Genomic DNA, 22,178 nt, shown 5'->3' with positions numbered 1-22,178 from the left:
CATCTTTAAGGGGCCAACCAAAATCAACAGCACCCAATGTAAAAAATATACAGTCTTAAACCAAATACATCCTATTAAAACATCTAAAAATTTACCAAGATAAGTAGAAATGATGTGTTTTATTTTTTTCTACAATATGAACAATAAGTTTTTAAGTGTTAACAATTTCTAATGGTGGACAATGAGATAACAGAAGTGGTATAGAATGTGATGTTTATGAGGAACGAGAATAGAAGATAGAAATAAAAAAATATAGGAAGAATGAAAGGAATCAATGGAGGTTGGCTGTTAGAAGAAGAAAAGAGAGAGAAAATAGGTGAGAGGAAAATATATAAATTAAGAAAAAAAGAGAAAGAAAAATGTTAAAATAAAAGAATACACAACAAAATTATAATGTACTATTCAGACTTCCCAGTCTTCAATAAACTGATGCATAAAAATATTTAATTTTAGGAGCTGGGGCTGTAGCTCAGTGGTAGAGTCCTTGCCTATTATGTGTGAGGCACTGGGTTTGATGCTTAGCACCACATAACAATAAATAAAGAAATATAAAGATATTATGTCCATCTACAATTTTTTAATTTGGTTTTTAAAAGGGTGGAGATGAAAGAAAGATAAAAGAAAATCATCCCAATGGAAAATTAAACATTTTTTTTCTATTAGCATTCAAAAGTTTTTCAGCTTTCATTTTCAGCCAAGATACGGTGTTGTTTGGAGTTTGATGGTAGCTCCACTCTCAATTTGGTGAGGGTTACTAGGGTGGGAGGGTTAGTCCTGGAGGTAGAAATACTGGATGTGGGGTATAAAAATTACTGGGCCATGTTAGAAGGCTGCACCCAGGAACTTCCTTTAGGTTCCCCTTGTGTGGTGTACAAGCCTGATCTTATTACTTTATGTCACCTGTGACCTCCACAATTCCTGGTATCTGAACAAGTCTCCAAACACGATTTTTTCTGCACCTGCCCTTTTGAATTCCTGGTCAAGCACTCATCTATCAGGCAGTCCTGATGACTGAGTGCCAGGACCTGTGTGCTGGTCATGGAGAGCTGTTCTGCATTGTGCAGATCAAGTCCAGGTTCTGAGAGCTACAAGCCAGCCACATAGTTGCAAGTGCTGGACTGGGTTGATCATTATGGAGAGTTTGGGAGACTGTGGATTGGGGAGACACAGGGTCCTGTTAGCTGCCGGACCTGGCAGGGTCAGGGGATTGGTGGATGCAGGACTAAGGAGGGAGTTGGGGACCAAACTGGTGCCAGGGCCCAGTGAGTGCTGGCCTGAGTGGGACCCCAAAACCAGATTGGTGCCAGACTGGCTTGCTGGGTGAATCAAGAGCTAGATGCCCTCATACCATGTTCCTGAAAAACCAGCCTCTATCTCATAGCAAAGCTGTCCAAGGAAGGGACATGGCCTTTGTCCTTAGAAAAACCCACAGAGCACTCCTAGGCACATTCCCACCCTGCTAAGTTGTTTATCTACAGGAAAGATCTGCTGCGCCAGGTGTCCCTGACTCAGTCAGGCTATGTGGGGATCCATAGCAGCCCCCTAGCAGCCACCAATCAGCATGAGACAGGGAAATACCTGGAAAGCCAGATAACCCTCCCAGTAGTTTATGGTAGTTGATAACCTGTTGGGAAACCATGTAGTTCAGCACATACACCCCTCTTGGCTTAAACCAATCTGTTCAAACGAATACCCCTTTTGTACTGACCAATCACCCCTACCTAACTTGTTCCCGCCAGTGAATGTGCTAATCATGTTTTAGAGTTGTTGTTTGATTTTCCCGCGGCGTGAGGTGATTTGTTATGCTGTATGTGAAGTCCCTGCCCTTTTCAAAGAATGTATATAAGCTCTGCTCAAGCTGTTCTTGGGGCTCTTTGCTCTTTACCTCTTCGAGGTAGGCTTGGAGCCCCAGCATGCTGGACCCCCAATAAACCCTTTGCTGTTGCATGAGACAGTCTCTTGGTGGTCTTTTCCTCCAACGTTCGCCTGACCTTTACATTCCAACCTTCCAACCCATTGTAAATAGCCCCATCTCTCCCTGTGCACTTCAGGAGTCATAAAGCTGGGATAGCCCAGGTCACTTCACTTTCTCTAACCCGTGTTACCCCATGTGAATTCTCCCAGTTTCATACTTCACACAGGCTTGCTAGGCTTATCCAGGCCCACATAGACCTAGCTGCAAATGCATAGATCTGGGTTTCTGTTTCTGCAGGTTCCATGGTGCTGCAGGCCCCAGATATCACTGTTGTTTTAATTTGAAGTTAGAGAGACTTCTAAGGATGTGCTCACATAAAGGAGTGAACATGTGAAGAAGCAGCAAGATGGTGGCTTTTAGCACATCTAGCAGGAAGACCTCAGGTGTAACTGAACCTGCAGCACCTTGATAATGGATTTCCAGGCCCTGGCCAATGTCCCTAGATGGAGGTGGCCACATTATGAGATGGGAGATGACAGTGGGCAGCATGGTACTGGCAGAATTTAATTTTTAACAGTGAATTGTTTTATCATTTCTATATCAATGGACTGTTGGTCAATCAGTTGTAGCCAGTTTTTCCTATAATCAACCAATGTGCACTAATGAACATATTATGAGCTTTTTGTGCATTTGAATTTGTGAAAAATAAAATTTCTCAAGATCTCAGCTCCATGAGATACTGCATTTGTTGTGATGTTCCATCTCAGTTTTTGATCAATCTCACAAAAATGGTAGTTTCTCTCACTTTATTGCTAATGACTGTAGTTATGAATATGAGAGCACACATTTACCAAATAGTGACATGTGTATACATTTTGCTTTGTGAACTATTTTTTTACATATGTGGTTCATTTGCTCATAACTGTTATATCCATTAACTATTATTAATATGTCTATTTTTTAATATTTGGCAAAATATGTCTGTTGTTATTGCACATCTTTACCAGTCAATTGGCCTGTACAATGTTTTGTTGTGTATCTCAAATAAATTATCTTTAAAACTGAAAATAAATGTATTTTAAGTAAACTTTTCTGTGATTATATTTTTGGATCTTTCAAGAATTTAAGCTTCAGCACTTTAGGTAATTTAGATTTCATAGATCATCTCATTGTCCCTATTAATTTATTTTTGGTGTGAGATATATTTTGTCTCATTAATGTACCAGGTATTTCTAATAAGTTGAGGTTTTCCTATAATATCTTATTTTTCTTATTTGTACTTTCAAACTACCTATGTCATTATCTTTGATATATCATTTAAAAACTGTTAAACTGTTCCTAAATTTTCAATGTTTTATAACTTTTCAAAGTTTTACATTTCACATATAATCTTCTGGTGTATTTTGAGTTCACATTATATAAAGTATAAGATTAAATTTGAGGTGCAGTTTCATATCTTTGTGTCCGATTGCTCTAGCACCATGTTTTCAATACTTCAATCATGCCTTTTAATAATATTTGTTCATTTGTTCCTTTTTTAATTTAGTGAAATTACCCATTGGAGTTTATCTTTATGTTTGGGTTACAATATGGATCAACTTTTTTACCAATTGGCAAATACATACTTACTTATTCAAGCAGCACTTATTTAAAAGTCACCATTTGCATAATTTATGTGAAAATAACTAAATGTCCATATACAATTGGGTATATATTTGGAATTTCTATTTTATTCCACTGGCAAAATTATCTGTGTAAAATAATCAATCTTTAGATTACAAATACTTTTAAAACTGGTTGGCAGAAGGTTCTTCCCTGATAATTTCAGGATTTCAAATTCCAGTAAAAAGGGAATTGTGATTACATTCAATTTATAAATCCACTAAGAATAATTAATATCTTTATCGTGTTGAGGAATCCAATTACAAATGGTATCTTTTAATTTACTCAAGTGTACTTTTTCTTTCAGTAGCATTATATAATTTCTTTATATAGTTTTATACATTTCATAGTAATTTAGTTCTAAGTATTTCTTCTATTGTTATTGTATATAATTTTTTCTCTATCATTATGTCTTCTAAACAATGATTGTTTGATATATATAAATACTAATGATTATTTGCATGACAATTTTTACACTGCTAATTTGCTGAATATTTTTGAGCTTGTTTTATAGTTGATTTTTGTTATGTTTAAATTTCTGCATCAATATGACTGCCTACAGTGAACCAAGGTTAAATATTATTATTATTATTATTATTATTATTTTCTTTGAGGATTCTTCAGAAGGAGATAACATTTGAAGCAATGGACTCTGTTTATTGTCCTCCAAAATATGAGTGGGCTTTATCAAATCTTTTGAGGGCTTGAACCGAAAAAGTTGGAGAATGATAATTCACTATATCTGCTTCTTTCCTTCCTGCTTTAACTGGAACACTTCAATTTATTTTCTTCAGCCTTTAGAGTAGAATTTATATCATCATCTTTTTTTATGTTGGGGTTTTTAGCCCCCTGTTCCCTCCTGACCTGCAGGAGAGATTGGGGGAGCACTCCCCAACCAGGACAGGCCAAGAAAGGTAAAGGTCGACCAGCTGCCCGCACCCAGCCCTCCCTTGCAGGAGGACAATCAGATGCACCAGGGAGACCAGTCAAAGCAGGATCTCCTTTAATGAGAAAACACACACAGCTAATATAATGTACAGGAGCCAATCAGGGTAAAGGTCAGCAGGGTGGGGAGAGTTCACGTGTACACCCATCCTACAGGCAGTAATGGGAGACACGAGCTGTCTGTGAGGGCAGAAGGGTTCTGAGCCTATCCTAGAGGTGGTCCATCACAACCCATGGCAATGCCTTCTGGCTAAGCACTAGGTGCTCTCTTAGCCACATGTGGCCCCAGGACTGGGAAGCAGGTAGCAGTCAGCAAGTTAAGTTTCCTCTTTTCTGATGCAACATGTCCCACATTACATCATGCCCTACATTTTATGTGTATAAGGAAATGCCATCTGTGAACAGTGAAAATTTGGCATCTTCTACCTTTATTTTATTTTATTTTATTTTTTTTAATTTCTCTTGCCTGCTTAATTTTGCTGACTAGGATTTCTAACAGTATTTTGAATAAAGGTGATAGAAGTAAGCATCCTGTTTATATTTCAGAAATTAGACAAAAGGCTTTGTTTTTACCCATTTAATATAATGGTAGCCATTGACTTATTACAACTGCCTTTTGTTGAGTTTAAGTCTAATGTCTCCAGTTTTTTTCTCATGAAGTGATGATGAATTGTATCAAATTCTTTCTCTGCATCAATTGATAGTATATCATGTCTTCCCTTCATTCTGTTGATATGTTCTATCATATTATTTCTTTGCATATATTTTATCATCCTTGCACTTTAGGATGAATCCCACATTAACATGGTAAAATATTTTAATGTGCTACTAGAATCATTTTTCTAGCATATTGTCCAATATATTTGAATCTTTGCTTACAAAGGATATTGTCCATTATGTTTGTGTGTCAGGGTGTATCTATCTGGTTTTAGTGTCATAATAAAAGTGGCCTTTAAGAATGTGATTCAAAGAATTCCTTATTCCTCTATTTTTTTAGAAAAACCTAAGGAGAATTGGTGTTAGTTCTTTCTCAGATTGGTGCTTGGTAATATTCAGCAGTAAAACCATCTTGTCCTGGGCTGCTTTTTTTTTTTTTTTTTTTTTTTGATGGAAGACTTTTTATTATTGACTTAAATTTGTTATTCATTATGGTCTATTCAACTTTTTTATTTCTTTATAATTTAGTCATGGCAAGATGTATGCATCTAGTAATTTTTTCTTTTCTAAATCATAAAACTTTTGGCATGTAGTTGTTCATAATAATCTCTAATTGTTCTTTTGTTGTTGGTGGTAGTTGTTTGTTTTTCTTTTTGTTTTGATACCAGGAATTGAACTCAGGGGGCACTCAACCACTGAGCAACATCCTCAGCCCTATTTTGCATTTTATTTAGAGACAGGGTCTCACTGAGTTGCTTAGTGCATCACCATTGTTGAGGCTGGCTTTGATCTCAAGATCCTTTTGCCTCTGCCTCCAAAGTTGCTAGGATGAAAAGTGTGCAGTACAACTGCTCCTGGCAGTTCTTTCTTTTTTAATTTTCCATAGTTGTAATGAGTCCATTTTACATATTAATCTATTTTCTTTAGTTGTCTTTCTTTTCTTCACAGATTGTCTGTCTAAGGACTGGAATATTTTATCTTTTTGATGAGAATGCACTTTGTTTCACTGATCTTTTTCTTTATTTTAGGTTCAGTTTATTTGTCTGAACTTTACTATGTCTTTCTTCACTAGTTTCAGTTTTAATTTGTTCTTATTTTTATAATTACTTGAATTGGAGTGTTAAGGCTGTTTATCTGAGATTTTTTTTTCTTTTTATGTAGTATTTATTGCTGTAAACTTCCTTGTGAATACTGCTTTTGCTGTATCACATAGGTTTTTGTATGTATGTCACCATTTTCATTAGTTTCAGTATTTTTTTAAAAGTTCCCCTTCTTGACTTCTTCCTGGGTCCATTGTTTATTTGAAAGTTAGTTGTTTAATTTCCATATATTCATATAGTTTTCAGAGTTGTTCTTGTTGCTGATTTCTAGTTTTATTATCAGACAGTACAGTATACATGATTTTCATTTTAAAAAATATCTTGACACTTATTTTGAGGCCTATTACATGATCTGTCTTGGATGGAATGTTATATTAATGATAGGTCACTTTGGTGTAGGGTGCAGTTTAACTCTAATGTTTCCTTATTAATATTCTGTCTGCACTATCTGTCTGTGGCTGAAAGTGGGTGTTGCTTATACCTGCTTTATATATTTAGGTGCTGTGATACTGGTGGTATATGTATTTGGAGTTTTCACTTCTTCTTGCTGAATGAACACTTCATCCTTATATAATGACATCCCTTGTCTCTTATTACTGTCTTTGATTTGTTTTTTAATCTGATATTATTATGGCTACTGTTGTTTTCTTTTGTTTTCCATTTGCATGGAACACCTTATCAATATCTTATTCTTCACTTTCAGTTCATATTTGTCTTTACAGGTAAAATGAGTTTCTTATAAGCAAAATACAGTTGGAACTTATTTTTTAATGCATCAAGTTGCTCCAGGTCTTTTGATTATAGAATTTAATATTTATGTTCAAGTGATTTATTGACAAATAAGGTTTTAATATAACCATTCTATAACTCATTTTCTACTTTTGTTACTGTTCCCTTCCTTTCTTTTATCTTTTATAATCTTCCTTCGTGATTAAATGTATTACTCTCTAGTGGTATACCTTTATTACTTGCTTATTACTTTTGATTTTTCTATTATGGATGGATTTTTGCTTTGGGGTAACCAAGAAACTTACAAAGAACATCTTTTTAATATGAAAAGTATGATTTTTTTAACTTATTAAAATCTATTCATTTTGGCTGGTGTTGTGGCTCAGAGTGCTTGCCTAGAGAGGTGCTGGGTTTGATCCTCAGTACCAGATAAAAATAGATTAAAAAAAAAAAAAAAGTTTTGTATACAACTACAGCTCTCTTGTTAGACCAGGACGCAAGAAAAGACCACTGACTCCAATTAAAATCAAATTAAAGCAAGCTTATTATTTCGACCAGCCAGGCTGCCTCTCCCACCCAAAACTGCAGGAACAAGACAGCAGCCGCAGCTTTCCTGCAGCCCAGCTTTATAGCCCAGAAAGTTACACAAAGGGGGGGGGTTACAGATAACAGAATTCTGACTAGCATTACACTAATGGCAGTTTACATTTTTGCTGGCCCCGACATCAGAATTTATAAAGGTCATTAGAGCCTCAGAGAGGGTCGGTATCTGGCCAGGGAAGGCCAAGATTTGTGAGGTGTCACTAAAGTTTCAGAGAGGGCTGCTATCTGGTCAGAGAGCCAGGCATGGGTGAGTTCAAGGCATGGGCAGGCATTCCAAGCAGGTTCAGAATTTGCAGTAATTTATACTAAAGCCGAAATTATCTTTTCATGGCTTTGTGGCGAGATGGCTCCCAATTTTAAGAAAAGATCAAGTTGGGTCTCTCTCTGTCTCTCTCTGTCTCTGTCTCTCTCTGTCTCTCTCTCTCTCTCTCTCTCTCTCTCTCTATATATATATATATATATATATATATATATATAATCTCTTATAGTTTGAAGAACTTCTTTTAACATTTCTTGCTGTATAGACCTGCTTGAGATATATTATTTTATATTTTGTTTGTCAGAGACAGTTTGTACCTCCTTAATTTATAAGAATAGCTTCTCAGGTAAAATATTGTCAGTAATCTTGGGTCTTTTCTCCCTCATTTCTGTGAAAAATCTCATTGCAGTCTCTCCAGGCTGTTAAGTTTCTGCTGAGAAGTTAACTTTCAGTTGAATTTGGACACTTTTGTTGTTTCTTTTTCCTTACACCCATTAGATACTTCTCTTTATGTTTCTATGTAAAAGATTAATTACAAAGTGTCTTTTAGATAGACATGGTAAAGTTAAAACTGACTGTTGACCTTTGGTCTTCCTATACCTGGATATTTTTATGTTTCTATAGATTCAATAAATTTTCTGTTATCATGTATTTGAAAAAAAAAACTTTCTGCTCCCTTAGTATTCTTAAATCTATTTTGAATCTATGTTACCTGAATATTTGCCCTTTTAATATTGCCCTAAGGTTGTTATAAGCTTTCTTTATTTTTATTTATTTATTTATTTATTTATATTTTTATATTTTTATTTATTTTTTCCTTCCAAATATTTTTTTTCAAATAGTCTGACTTTGAACTCACTGATTTTTCTGTTTGGCCTATTTTCTGTTAATGATTTCTATTTTGTTTTTAATTTCAGTCGGTGTAGTTTTCAGCTGAATGATTTTTGTTCGTTTTTTAAAAGTTGCTTTTTTATCTTGGTTAAGTTTCTTTGAATATTGAAATATTTTTCTGTATTTATTCAAGCTCATTATGTTTTCTTGAAATGGCTCTTTTAAATATATTATCTGGGGCTGGGGTTGTAGCTCAGCAGCAGAGCGCTTGTCAATCATGCGTGAGGCATTGGGTTTCATCCTCAGCACCACATAAAAATAAACAAATAAAATAAAGGCATTCTGCCCATCTACTACTACAAAAAAAAAAAAATATATATATATATATATATATATATATATATATATATATATATATATATATATTCTGAGTATTCTTCAGTATTGATCAATGATTAATGAGATTTTGAATAATTTTTGAGGTCTTATTTTCCTTAAATCTCTTTATAATTATTTCTATGTGATGTCATCCGAGCAATAAAATATTGGGCATATAGTGTACTTTTTTGAATATGCTTCTGTTTCTCCCTATTTTTCTCAAATTGCAAGCAGATTGCTTATTTTCTTTGAGCCTGTAGTCATTTCCTCTTTCAACCTAAAGGGAATCCAGATTTGACAATATTAAAATCTGTCTATGATGTATTTTTGTTGTTTCAGAATAAGAAGGCAGTTCAATCCTGAGTTTTTACCAAATATTGTGATAGAGCATTTTTCAGAAAGAAGCTGGAGAGTTCTGAGAGTGTAGTCTGTCTCCACAAGTCTCTCCCTGGAGCCAGGCCTATGGGCTTCATCAAGAGTCACTTGCCTGTGGGCAGACTGCAAGATTCTTACCAGTTCAGGTTAGAGTTACAGTGAATGCACCAGCACCAAACTCCTATATCACATAAGTAGCTACCAATGCTAGCAAGCTCTGTCATACCTTGAGTCTCCAGCTCACCAATTCCTACATATATTCAATATATAATGGAAAAGATTAAACATTCCCATTACAAAATTGAGGAGTAGGGGCATGGACAGAAGGAATAAGATCAATACAAGAACAAACACGATCATATTAATAGATTCCTTTAGTCTGCATATAGAAATTAGGACACATGATGGTGAAATGTAATTTTTTAAAGGGCTTGGGCAGCCGTGTCCCTTTTTACTTCCTAGGTGAAGGGCTTTACTTTAGCCTGTCTCTGTCTGCTGACAGCAGCTTTCCATGACGTATAGTTCAAGTTCCTGTCATCTCTTAATTTCTGTGTCTCCATTCCAGCTTCTGTATTACCCTTACAGCTTCATACATTGCCATCTATTGGACAGACTAGAGAGATTCTGACCTTGCTACACTTTGCCTATCCTCCTGGGCCTTCCTTAGAAATCTCACTAGAAGGTTTCATGCCCTCTTAACTTTGACACACTTCATTCCAGAAGAAATAGCACTATATGGGCTATGACAAGTTTCTAATCATCCTGTCTAGTGGCTATACCACCTTAAAAATGGGTTTCAAAGGCTTCACAATGTTTGGGCGGTTGATCACAATAATATAAATCCTTGGGGAACAATCGGGTGCCCCATGTATCTCCTCAAAGAGATTTTCACTTGTATGTATATAAGTAGTCAATGTTTGTGTGGTCTTGCAAATTTCTGAGATGCCTTCAAGGCATCTTTCTTAGTGTCTCAATGCAAAGTAGATACCATGTTTTCAGTGGTCACAATCTTTTAACAGACAAAGATTCCTTGGTCCCAAGTTTACATATATGTTTCTGGCAAAACTGAAAGTTGATAAAGTCTTTTTCTGCTTTCTGCTTCTAAAACTCATAGTAAACCTGTTTAAAAGTTGTCCATACCACTGGCTAAACGCTGTGGTGCCTTGAAATTTCCTCTGATAGATTAATTTGACTATCACCTTTAAATTGAGCCTCATACAAAATCTCAGGATGTGGGCAAAATGTAAACAAGTTATTTGCCAGAATGTAACCTAAACAGCCTCTAGGCAAATTCCCTACAGAATCCTTAGCCCTCTCTGAAACCTCATGAACACAGTATTTATTGTCTACATTCCTCTCAGCATTCTGATCCTCTGAGCTTCCAACAGGATCATCCATTAAGCTCTACTACAATATTCCAAAGCTTTTCAAGTCTGCATCTCCAAACTCTTCCAAAATCTTCCTGAAAATCAGCTCCATAGTATTCTGATCCACATGGTCAGGTTAGTCACAACAAAAGCTCCACTCTCACTACCAATTTGTGTTAGTGAGATTTTTCTCACTGTGACCAAATTACCCCATTAAAAAAAAAAAAAGAACTTAGAGAAGCAAAAGGTTATTTTGGCTCACAATTTGAGAGATTTAATCCATAACAACCTGAGTCCATTGCTTTGGGCCCAAATTGAGACAGAACCTCATGGTAAAATTATGTAGTGGAGGAGCACTGCTCCATTTGTGTCATCCAGGAAGCAAAAAGAAGGACAAGAGATACATGGAAGCTAAACTCTTTCAGGGAATGCCCCAAGTAAACCACTTTGTTCAGTCATATTTAACCTGCCAACAATTACTATTCATTCCATTGATAGTATGATAAACTGATTAGGTCATAGGCCTAAAAATCTAGTCATTTCACACCTGAAAATTTCTATTATCAAAGGAACTTTGGGGGAATATTTTATATAAAAACCATAATATCTATATTTAGAAAAAATCAACTACTTCATGAGGGTTTTGTGTGTTTATGTTTCTTTGTCTCATGTCTATTATGCTCACAAGTTTTAGGATTGTGATTTTTTATAATGTTATTAGAAATTGTAAATTCTAAAAATTATAATGCAGTTTTCTGAATTTATAATGTTTACTTTGGCTTGAATTCTACTTTGATTTTAGAATTGTTATGCCTGCCATTTCCATTTTCATATAATACTTTTTTATGCATTTTTATTTTTGTGTTTTCTAAGTTATCCTTTTTTGTGTTTCTTATTTATAGCAGATAGGTATTTTTTCATCTTCCAAATTGAAAAAAATATTTTTTCTTTTAATAGGAGAGTGAAGCTTATTCTCTATTACTGATTTGATTAATATATTTGGTCTTAAATTTTCACAGTATTTCATAATTAGTTGTGTTTTGATACACTTGATATATTTTCCTCTACAAAAATGTAATATTTTCTTTTTAACAAAACTATGATATATAGTAATGTGTCTACGTCTGATGTAGTAGATTTTTTAAAAAATATCCTTAATCTCTTTTATTCAATATTTTACTATTGGCTTTTCAGTTTTATTCATAAAACTTGAATTTTATTGCTTATGCAACAATCAGTACATTTATTGTATTTTTCTATACTGTGTTCATTTCACTTTTTAAATTGTATAATTTATAATCCCAACAAAAGACATAATTTCTTTATTAGTTTTTTTCGTTTTTGTTTCTAGCTTTGTTTCATTAGTAGACACACACACACACACACACATATATATATATATATATATACACATATATATTTTAATACTCAACATCAATTTTACAGTTACCATGTAGTTGGGTAAAATTAATTTTACAATAGATTTCACAGAAGTCCCAAGGGTCAGATTTTTATAAATTTCCCAAGATCTTGTATTTTAACATTGTATATTCTATACATTTGGTATTAAAGAAAAGATTGGTTTGATATAAAATTATTAGTTCACTGAGATTTTTTAAAATTCTATTTTATTTTTACTTTATTTTGTATATGATTTCAAAAAGTTTAATGTCAGTCTGAAGTTTGTAATTTGAATTATTTGTTTATTTTGCCTAAAAGCCACAGGATTTTACTTTTTGTTTGAAATGCAATAAATTTATTAAAATTATTATGACTATTATTATTGACTGGGTTGATGTTCTCATATGCTCATTGACACATTAGAATGCACAAATTCAGTACCTTTTTATATTTTGAAAGAGATTTGAAAAACCAGCCTCTACCTCCTGTTCAAGGAAGGGACATGACCTTTGTCCTTGGAAAGACCCACAGAGCACTCCTAGGCACATTTGTTTATCTACAAATAACAGGAGAGATTTGCTGTGCCAGGGGTCCCTGACTCAGTCAGGCTAGGTGGAGACCCATAGCAATTCCCTAGCAGCCACCAATCAGCATAAGACAGGGAAATACCTGGGATGCCAGATGACCCTCCCAGTAGTATATGGTGTTGGGAAACCATGTAGTTCAGCAGGAGCACCCCTCTTGGCTTAAACCAATCAGTTCAAATGAATCCTTTCTCTTATAGTAACCAATCACTCCTACCCAACTTGTTCCCTCCAGTGAATGTGCTAATCATGTTTTAGAGTTGTTATTTGATTTTCCTGTGGTGTGTGATGATTTGCTAAGAGATGCTATGATGTATGTGGGGGTCCCTGCCTTCTCCAAAGAATGTATAAAACTGCTGCAAATCCTGGGCTCAGGGCCTCTCAGTGTCACCAGTTGCTGTGTGTGTGCAGAGGACTGAGCTAGCTCGCAATAAACACCTCTTTGCTGCTTACATCGATCTTGGTCTCTGGTGGTCTTTTGGGGGTCCTGAATTCGAGCATAACAGAATTAATGTCTATTTATCTTGCCTCAATGGCATCCATTTCTACTACTACCTATTTTACTTACTAACTCATTGATGTTGTACTGATTACTTTCTTTCTTTAATTTAATGTTTTGTTTTGTTTTTACTAAATTATCATCACTATTCTCTCTTGGTTACTTTATAATTTATTTCTTATCTCTGAGAAAATGTAGTAGTTTTATTTCATTTTTATCCGGAGTTAAATCAAATTTTTGCTCATCTTTTCAAGTTGTTTTTGATAATTCTGTTCTTAATTTATGACTTACCATTTAAATTGTGCTTCCATGGATTTTCTTATCTTCAAAAGCATTATTAGTATATTTAATTCTTTTTATCTTGCATTTTTCTATATATTTATGCTTACTTTTTATGGAGGGACTATTGCTTAGTTTTTGTAGGTCAACTTTATTTTGCATACTTTATTCTTGGCATTGTATGGTTTGTTTATTCTATTTTTTGCATCTTGTTTGATTCATATTAATGTATTACTGTTATAGTTAAAGCTTTGTCCCAGGGTTGCATAAACTGACTTCCAGACCACTCATGTATAATCAAATCAAGCCTTTATTGAAGCACACTGGTGGCAGCTGACCAGAACATAAAGCTGTTCCCCTGATCAGCCCCGAACAATTGCAAGGGCACTCCTTATAAGCCTGAAAACTGCAAAAGGGATGTTCAGGGGGTCTAGCCAATGTAAGCAAGCCAGGTTACAGAAGTGGGACAGTGCAGTCAAGCGGAGGGAAGCCTAACCAATCACAGTTAGCCCAGTCACCCCAGTTACAGAAACAGAGCCCCGTTACCCTAGTTACAGAAACAATACCCCATTAGGTAGTTCCGTGTTCTTAAAGGTTTCTATAGCAAAAGGAAAAGAACATCTTGCTCCAGTCATGACTCTTCTACTTGGCATGGTTGTTCTACAGGATGAAGTCATAAAACAAAGTGGAGTCACATTTGCTCCTACTACCACATTACTAGTTTAAAGATACAACTTCTGTCAGTATCATTCCAAAATATTAATTGATTTTTAAATTGTGTGTTTTGGTGAGTAAAGTGAGATATTGGGGGACCTCTGATTATGGTTCTCTTTTTCATGAAATGCTCAAAATTCTAACCTTTACCACTTAATTATTAAGGAGAAGATTTTATTTCCCCTGTGTTTCTCCTAGAATTTATACAGCTGACAGACTTTCCCTTCAAAAATGTACAGCTTTAAGAACTTTCCCTGTGGTCTGTGTTCTGAAACACCTGATACTTTAAATTTTTAATGAAGAGTGGACTTATACTTTTGATCAGTATTAGACCTTTTTCACTAGCTTCTTTTCTATAGTTTTTCTCTGTCTCCCTTATGTAAAGGACAATGGAAAAGCTCCGTAAACTCAACAAGCCAAAACAACCAGTTACCTGTCCAAGATTTTATCAGCAGGACCATAGAGGCCAGTCAAAGAAGAGAAGGGAAGAGAGAGAGAGAGAGAGAGAGAGAGAGAGAGAGAGAGAGAGAGAGAGAGAGAGGAGAGAGGGGGAGAGAGAGAGGAGAGGGGGAGAGAGAGAGGAGGGGGGGAGAGAGAGGAGAGGGAGGAGAGAGAGTAAGAGAACGAACAGGAACAGGGTATTGATATTTATGGGCTTAACACAGGATAAGGAGGAGCAAGGTGAGTGGGCTATTACTTCTTCATTGGCTGAGAGTTTGCGCCACTTCAGGGATTAGAGTTGCACCATTCAAAGTTCGCGGGCGCCATCTTTACCAACACCTTACCTTTTCAAACAGTCCTGTGGTGAGTTGGGGTTGATGTGGGACTATGAAAAACGACACACTGGAGTTTAGTGATTTTTTTTCTCTTTTTAACTTTGGATATTTTCTGTCTTCAAGTAATGCTGAAAGTATTATTGTCATGTAATAAGTTTTTATCATTTCATAGCATTCACTCTCATTTTCAAAGAAATTTTGGTTGATCAATTGAAGAGTAGTCATCATTTTTATCATGTACTCAAAAGCATTTTGAACATTCACTACCGGTATGGGCAAGGAAGTGAGTAACCATCAGATATGTGGGCTGGATGAGAAATAAAAGCTATTAAAGTAATATTAAAAATAAACTTAGAAGACGATAAATATATATTTTAAAAGCAGGGGCATGACGGGTTGAGCAGACAGATGGGCCTGACTCCTAACAAAGAGCAAAACCACTGCTTGCTTTATTTATAGGGGTACAGACCAAAGGGGGTTAGTACGGCACTTCTTCAGGAAAAACAGGATATTTGGTGCTTTGTAGGTTACACCCATCTCCAGGCAGCTGTGTTCAATCCTAAGGCTGTGAGCTAAGGCAGGTTGCCAGCATGATCTGGGTTTTCTCCAAGAGGAGAATTTCACCCAGGTGTTCCCAGAAAAGCAGCTTCCCTGCCTTATGTTGGCTCAAACAAACCTGTAATTTACACATGGCTTTCAACAATGTATGTAAGGTAATCTTACCAAAGAGATACTTTTGCATAAGGAAATTGGTAAGTATAAAACTTTTGGACCTATGTGTCTTATTTCCTATGTAAAGAAATTTACCAGTTTTTACATTTAAGTACAATTATGGGTTCTTTGTATTTTAAAATATAGATTTTTATTCTTTTAAAAAAGTATACTAAGTCTAAGACTTTTTTATGGTAACAAATGTGGTTCCAACATATCTTTCCTATGAATGGGCAACTCTACCAAAATGATTTTTCAACTAATCATTTTCATGTGCTTAATATATTAAAAAAAAGAATTAGAAAACTTATAAATAACCTGGTTTAAAAGGGAAAATAAAATTTAAAATAAAATCTATTTTTTAATCTGTGGCCAGATATGTAAGACTCTTCACCACTTCATTGTTTTCTTCCTAAGTTTGCAGTTACTATTTGTCAAGATCATGTTTAGGATATACTCAGAGAGTAGGAAAACATTTTAGGTGACGCTAGGCCTGACTTGAATACTATTCTTTACTATTCTCAATCTCTCTCTTTCTTCTTTCTCTGTCTGATTGGGAGACAGTGAAAAAACAGGGAGGTAAAAAGTTATAGATATTTCGTTAGAAAATATTTGACTTGAATGTCTATTATTCCACTGCTGGAGATTTAGAGGATTAAGTTGAACAGTTACAAAAAACACATTAATTTAAAAACAGTATTTAAACAATATACTTACTCATGTAGGTCAAGCAAACTCCTGACCTTTACAATATTCCCTACCATAGTTAATACTTTAATGGGAAAACTATATATATATATATATATATATATATATATATATATATATAGATATATATAGATATATAGATATATATCTATATATATATATATATCTCCAACATTCAATATAGTAGCCAATATACTAGACTCATAAAAGTTTAATAATTGTAGTAACTATAATTAGAATCACAACTTAACAAGAAATAAAATAAGAATGTTCTTGGGAATTTGTAAAAAGATATGGAAAAAAAGAGCTCATTATTGAAAACAGTATGACAATATGTACTATAATTTGTAAAATGATATCCTTAAGTAAGCAGAAGAAAAAATTACTTTGAGTTTGAATGAATAAGCATTAAGCTGCCTTCTAGTATGATTTCCCCTCTATTTTAAATTAATAAAAGAAAAACAGGAAGGAAATGCTTAAAGAGTAAAAAAAACTAAGTAATAGAAAAAGAAAATAATGAAAATAAGTCTGCAATATTCAGATCTGGAAACTATAACAATATAATTAAAATTATAATTGAATTATAGCTTTTGAACTGCAATATAATTTGGCAAAAAAAATTCTAGTGATGAAGTTAATACTTCAACCAGTTAAAGTCCTATATAAACTAAATTATAAGTGGTATCTTGATTTCTATACTCATCTCTTTGCCAAAACAGGATAATTTTAATTTGATAAATATTTTATGTAATCAATTTTTGAAAAATATATAATTTGTGTGTACATAGTAATTTTTGCTTGTTAAATGATAGAGTGTTTATAAATAAATAAAATGTTATTTAAAATACTTATCAGAGTATATTTTAAATATAATATGATCCTAAGAACTTATATTTGTAAATCTTGATAAATTAAAACATTTAACATGTTCAATATTATTTTCTAGTCATTAAATCTGATGCAGAGTTATTTTTTGATTTAAACATACCCTGTCTTCAAAGCAAATACAAGATTTTGAATACTTGGTCATGCAGAGACTTAAAGTATTTGGATCTTCAGTGTCAGTAATACTTGGTTTAAATAGTATTCAGGATACCAATAACTTCATCAAAAGTGTAAAGTAATTATAAGGTTTTTTCTAAACATTAGTTTGGTTTTGAAACTTAATTGTTTTGTCTTTAGGAGTGTCTAGATTTCCTAACTTTATGATTTATCATTTTGAAGAATCTTTATTTTATATAAGACACTATTTTTCTTCCTAAATAATATTTTTTGAAATAGTGATGAGTATATCATTTTAGTCAAATATAACTTGATAAAAGAGTTAGTATTCTGTAGACAAATATATATTTCACATTTTTTTAGTTCACACAGGAGAGTCAGTGATGTTGGAAGATGGGTGAATATGTCCAAGTTTTGAATGATTTTTCTTTGGGGATTGAGCAAATATTAAAATTCCTATGTATGGGCTGGGGATATAGCTCAGTTGGTAGAGTGCTTGCCTCACATGCACAAAGCCCTGAGTTCAATCCCCAGCCCCACCAGAGAGAGAGAGAGAGAGAGAAATTCATGCTTATTTTTATTTTTGCCATGGTCTTTTTATTTTCAATTTTTGTACATTTTATAATATGTATATATAATCTATGCAGAGCTGTCCAATATAACTTTCTACAATGCTGAAAATTTGTAAAGTAGAATGATAGCCAATAGTTAAATGTGGATGATAAGAACTTAAATGTAGACAGTAAACAGAGGACTTGAATTTTTTGAGTTATTTTAGTTTAGTTAGTTTAGATTTAAACTTAAATAACTACACAGTTTCAGTGGTTACACATTTGGACAGTGTAAGCTATATATTTATATGATAGTTTGTACTTAATATGTACTACACGCATGAGGTGGTACTGGTTCCTTACTCTCTTTTTATCAACCATAGTGAATATCTACTGTATCACAAATGGAAAAAAATAAATAATCCCATCTGAAGCCAATTATTAAGCTATAAATGGAGCCCACTTCTTAAATAAGTATTTAAGATTTTTTTTCTATATATCACAATGTAGTATAATTTTATAGTATGTATGGACAGTCATCTCCTTGAACCAGTTTGCTCATTGGAGTACATGCTCAATGTTAAAGCCAGAAACATACACAGACTGAAATTCTCTGGAGACATTGCTATTAATATTTTGTCTTCCAGTTTTTAAGTTCAGGCTTTCAGGGTCATTTGAGAAGAGTATTTGGGCAGCTGTTAGATGAATGGTTACATGATTAAGTAAGAAAATCTCAGTAGAAATAAGACACCAGGCAAAGAGCAGAGAAAGAGCTTATATTCATTTGCTTCTTTGTAGAATCCTTGGCTACATCTTTTGCAAGTGAAAAGAAGAAATACAAGGGTGTCTTCCTATAGCTCTTTTCCTGGATAGAAAGTTTAATTTAGAATATTTAAATATCTAGGGCTGGGATTGTGGCTCAGTGGTAGATTGCTCACCTAGCACATGTGAGGCCCTGGGTTTGATCCTCAGCACCACATAAAAATAAAATAAAGATGTTGTGTCCATCTACAACTAAAAAAAATAGTATTTTAAAAAATATATCTATTGGAACAAAATTTGGTAAACTTTATGAATGCATAGTCTTCATATAATCTAGAACTTTCTTGTGCTAAAATCCTCAAATAGAAAGTGGTAACTTTCAGAAAACAAAGAATCATGATAAAATGCTACTGTTTTTACTTGCTTTATATGATCAACAGATACTCAAATTCACTAGAATTGTGTGCATTTGTGTTATGAAATAAAAGCTACTTGCATATTAAATCTACACCTTGTTATGTGATATTAGAATAATAATGAAAATAACATTTTTATAATTATCTCAACAGACTAATAAGTATATTAAAAGTACACAACTGATCTTTTTTTTTTTTTTGGTACTAGGGATTGAATTCAGAGTCACTTCACCACTGAGCCACATCCCAGCCCTATTTTGTATTTTATTTAGAGACAGGGTTTCACTGAGTTGCTTAGCACCTTGACCACCTCTCCTGTCTCAGCCTCCTCAGCTGCTAGTATTACAGGCATGCAACAACCTGCCAGGAGACAACTGCTCAGTTTTGTTTTGTTTTTTTGTCACAGGAATTGAACCCAGGGGCATTTAACCACCCAGACACATCCTCACCCTTTAGTTTTATTTTGAGATTGGGTCTGGATAAATTTCTTAGGGCCTTGATAAATTTCTGAGGCTGGCTTTGAAATTGTAATCCTCCTGCCTCAGCCTCCTGAGTCACTGGGATTACAGGCTGGATTTGCTCATTATTAATATAATAATACTGCATTGCTATGGGAATAATTTGAATGATTTCATACCTTTATATAAAGTGATGCACCTCAACAGGGTGTTCTGATAATAAAGTTCAAGAAATAACTAAAACAATCAAATGTCAAGGACAGAGAGAAAACTGTTCTCTTAAAATAAATAGTGGGGAAAAAAAAACAAAGAAATGTTGCTATTTTTCCCCTAAGTTTTATTGTAGCAATTAATATTGTTGGTGAGTATGCAGTTTCAGGGGAGGGAATTATTAAATCGTAAAGATTGCTTTTTCAAATTTTAACATTTTCTTCTTCTTTTTTTAAAATTTCACTTTGAATTAGATTTAATCCTTCCTGAACTCTGCATAAACCTGAAATTTGGCAGTATCATAAGATACTGATTGCTTCAGATTAACTAAGCAGAGTAGGGAGTTTAGCTAAAAGGGCACTAATATGAAAAAAAACAGCTGATATCATCAAAGTATATAAGGTTTCCTAAAACTGCATTTAAGTCTGTGACCTAAATTATTTCCAAATGTCCTGTGCCAAGCGGACATCTCAATAAATTTCCCATGTGACTGGACCCTGTTCTCCTTACCTTGGACATCCCAAAAGTTAGGTTTTCACTCCAGGTCTCTCCTTCTCTCACTTATATTTCACAAAATTAAGTTATAACAATTAATATGGTACAGGAACTATTTGCAGATCTAAGAATTCAAAACAAAACAAACAAACAACAACAAAAAAAAACTTCCAACAGTTTTATATGTGCCTTTGAGTCTGTTTCCCATGGAGATAGTCCTGTGGCATTCACAGAGAACACAGTGATTTGTATGAATTAACTGCTATGTGTGATAGCAGAAAACAAAGAATTAGAGATCTGTAATCTGGGATCTACCTGCTCATTCTGATCCTCATATGCACTGTCTCCTATCTGATATAATATCAAATAATTTTGAAAAGCATGACACAATTTAAGATTCATATTTGTTTATATTTCTGTCTTTCATTGACCCAGTATTTATATCCTGGTATTTTTATTATTTATATTTATATAAAAGCATCATTAAAACACACACACACACACACACACACCACAAGTATGTATAGAACATTTAGGTTCTTGAATATTTCTTAATAGTGCCTCCTTCTTATGGTATATAGTCTTACGGTTATTGCCATAAAGGCCATGCTTTTCATCTAGGTTGAGTTCTTATCACTAAATTTTACAATGCAGACTCTTTCATCAGATGATAATGATATAAGACTTGTCTATAAATTATCAAAACAAAAAATTGATCACTAAATTTATATTATGTTTAAACATTGTCAAAAAGGACAAAATCCCAACTAATTTTGTTAAATTTACAAGTAGGTTCCTATAAATATATTATAAAATAGGGAAAACTTCACTAACTTCTTTCCTAAAATTGCAATTATTTAAAACTAAAATGCAAACAGGGAAGTATTACCATCAGTAAGTATGTGTGCATTTATATTATATTATATTATATTATATTATATTATATTGTATTATATTATATATATTTACATGATAAATAGAGTCAATGAGTCATCTGAGTATTAGTATATAATGGTATAAAAATTGCATATTTTGAAATAAATGTTTATCATTTTAAAGGAGAAGTATCCAGAGGAATGGATTGTATAAATTTAAACTCATTTAAGAATTTGAATCATATGAAAATATGAGTGACTTTATCATAGAAAGGCAGTTCTTTTATTTAATGAGATAATACAATTCATCATTCATCAAACTGGAGAATACAATTGTATATATTTGCACATATGTGCATACAGGTATATTTTGGCATGATAAATATTCATATACTTAGCATTTATATAATTCATATACATAGGTATCTAATATACATATAAGAATTTAAATGATCCATTATAGTAGATCAAAACTATTGTTATATAACTGAATATAATTATATAACAAGTCAATATTAATATAAATTCAGGAATATAATTGTAAATTATATTTGTAAATTGATAAGAAGTAATAGGATTGGTGTAAATTAATGATTTTAAAATATTTTAAATATTTTCATAATAAAATATTTTGTGATCCTATTTTTGATCTTGATTCCTTATTAAGTGTGCACTTTTTAATGCATAAAATCATGTGGAGTTAATTAACAGAAATACAGTTGAATTGCTGCAGTTCCTATGAACTATATCATGCTTTGTATACACTTAGAGTGCACCTGCAAAGAGAAAAAAGAAGAAAAAGGGAAATAAATTTAGTTTTAGAGCTGAAAACAGTCTTAGGAAAGCAAAATGCCCTGTTAGAAGTTCTATTTTCTTTTCTTTTTTTTTTTTTCACTATTGATTGCCTTTATAAAGG

This window comes from Marmota monax, unplaced genomic scaffold (genome assembly GCF_021218885.2).
Source record: "Marmota monax isolate L192 unplaced genomic scaffold, Marmota_monax_Labrador192_F-V1.1 WCK01_AAM20220418_F8-fsc00067, whole genome shotgun sequence".
NCBI lineage: Eukaryota > Metazoa > Chordata > Mammalia > Rodentia > Sciuridae > Marmota > Marmota monax.
Note: the sequence above shows the minus strand (reverse complement) of the source record.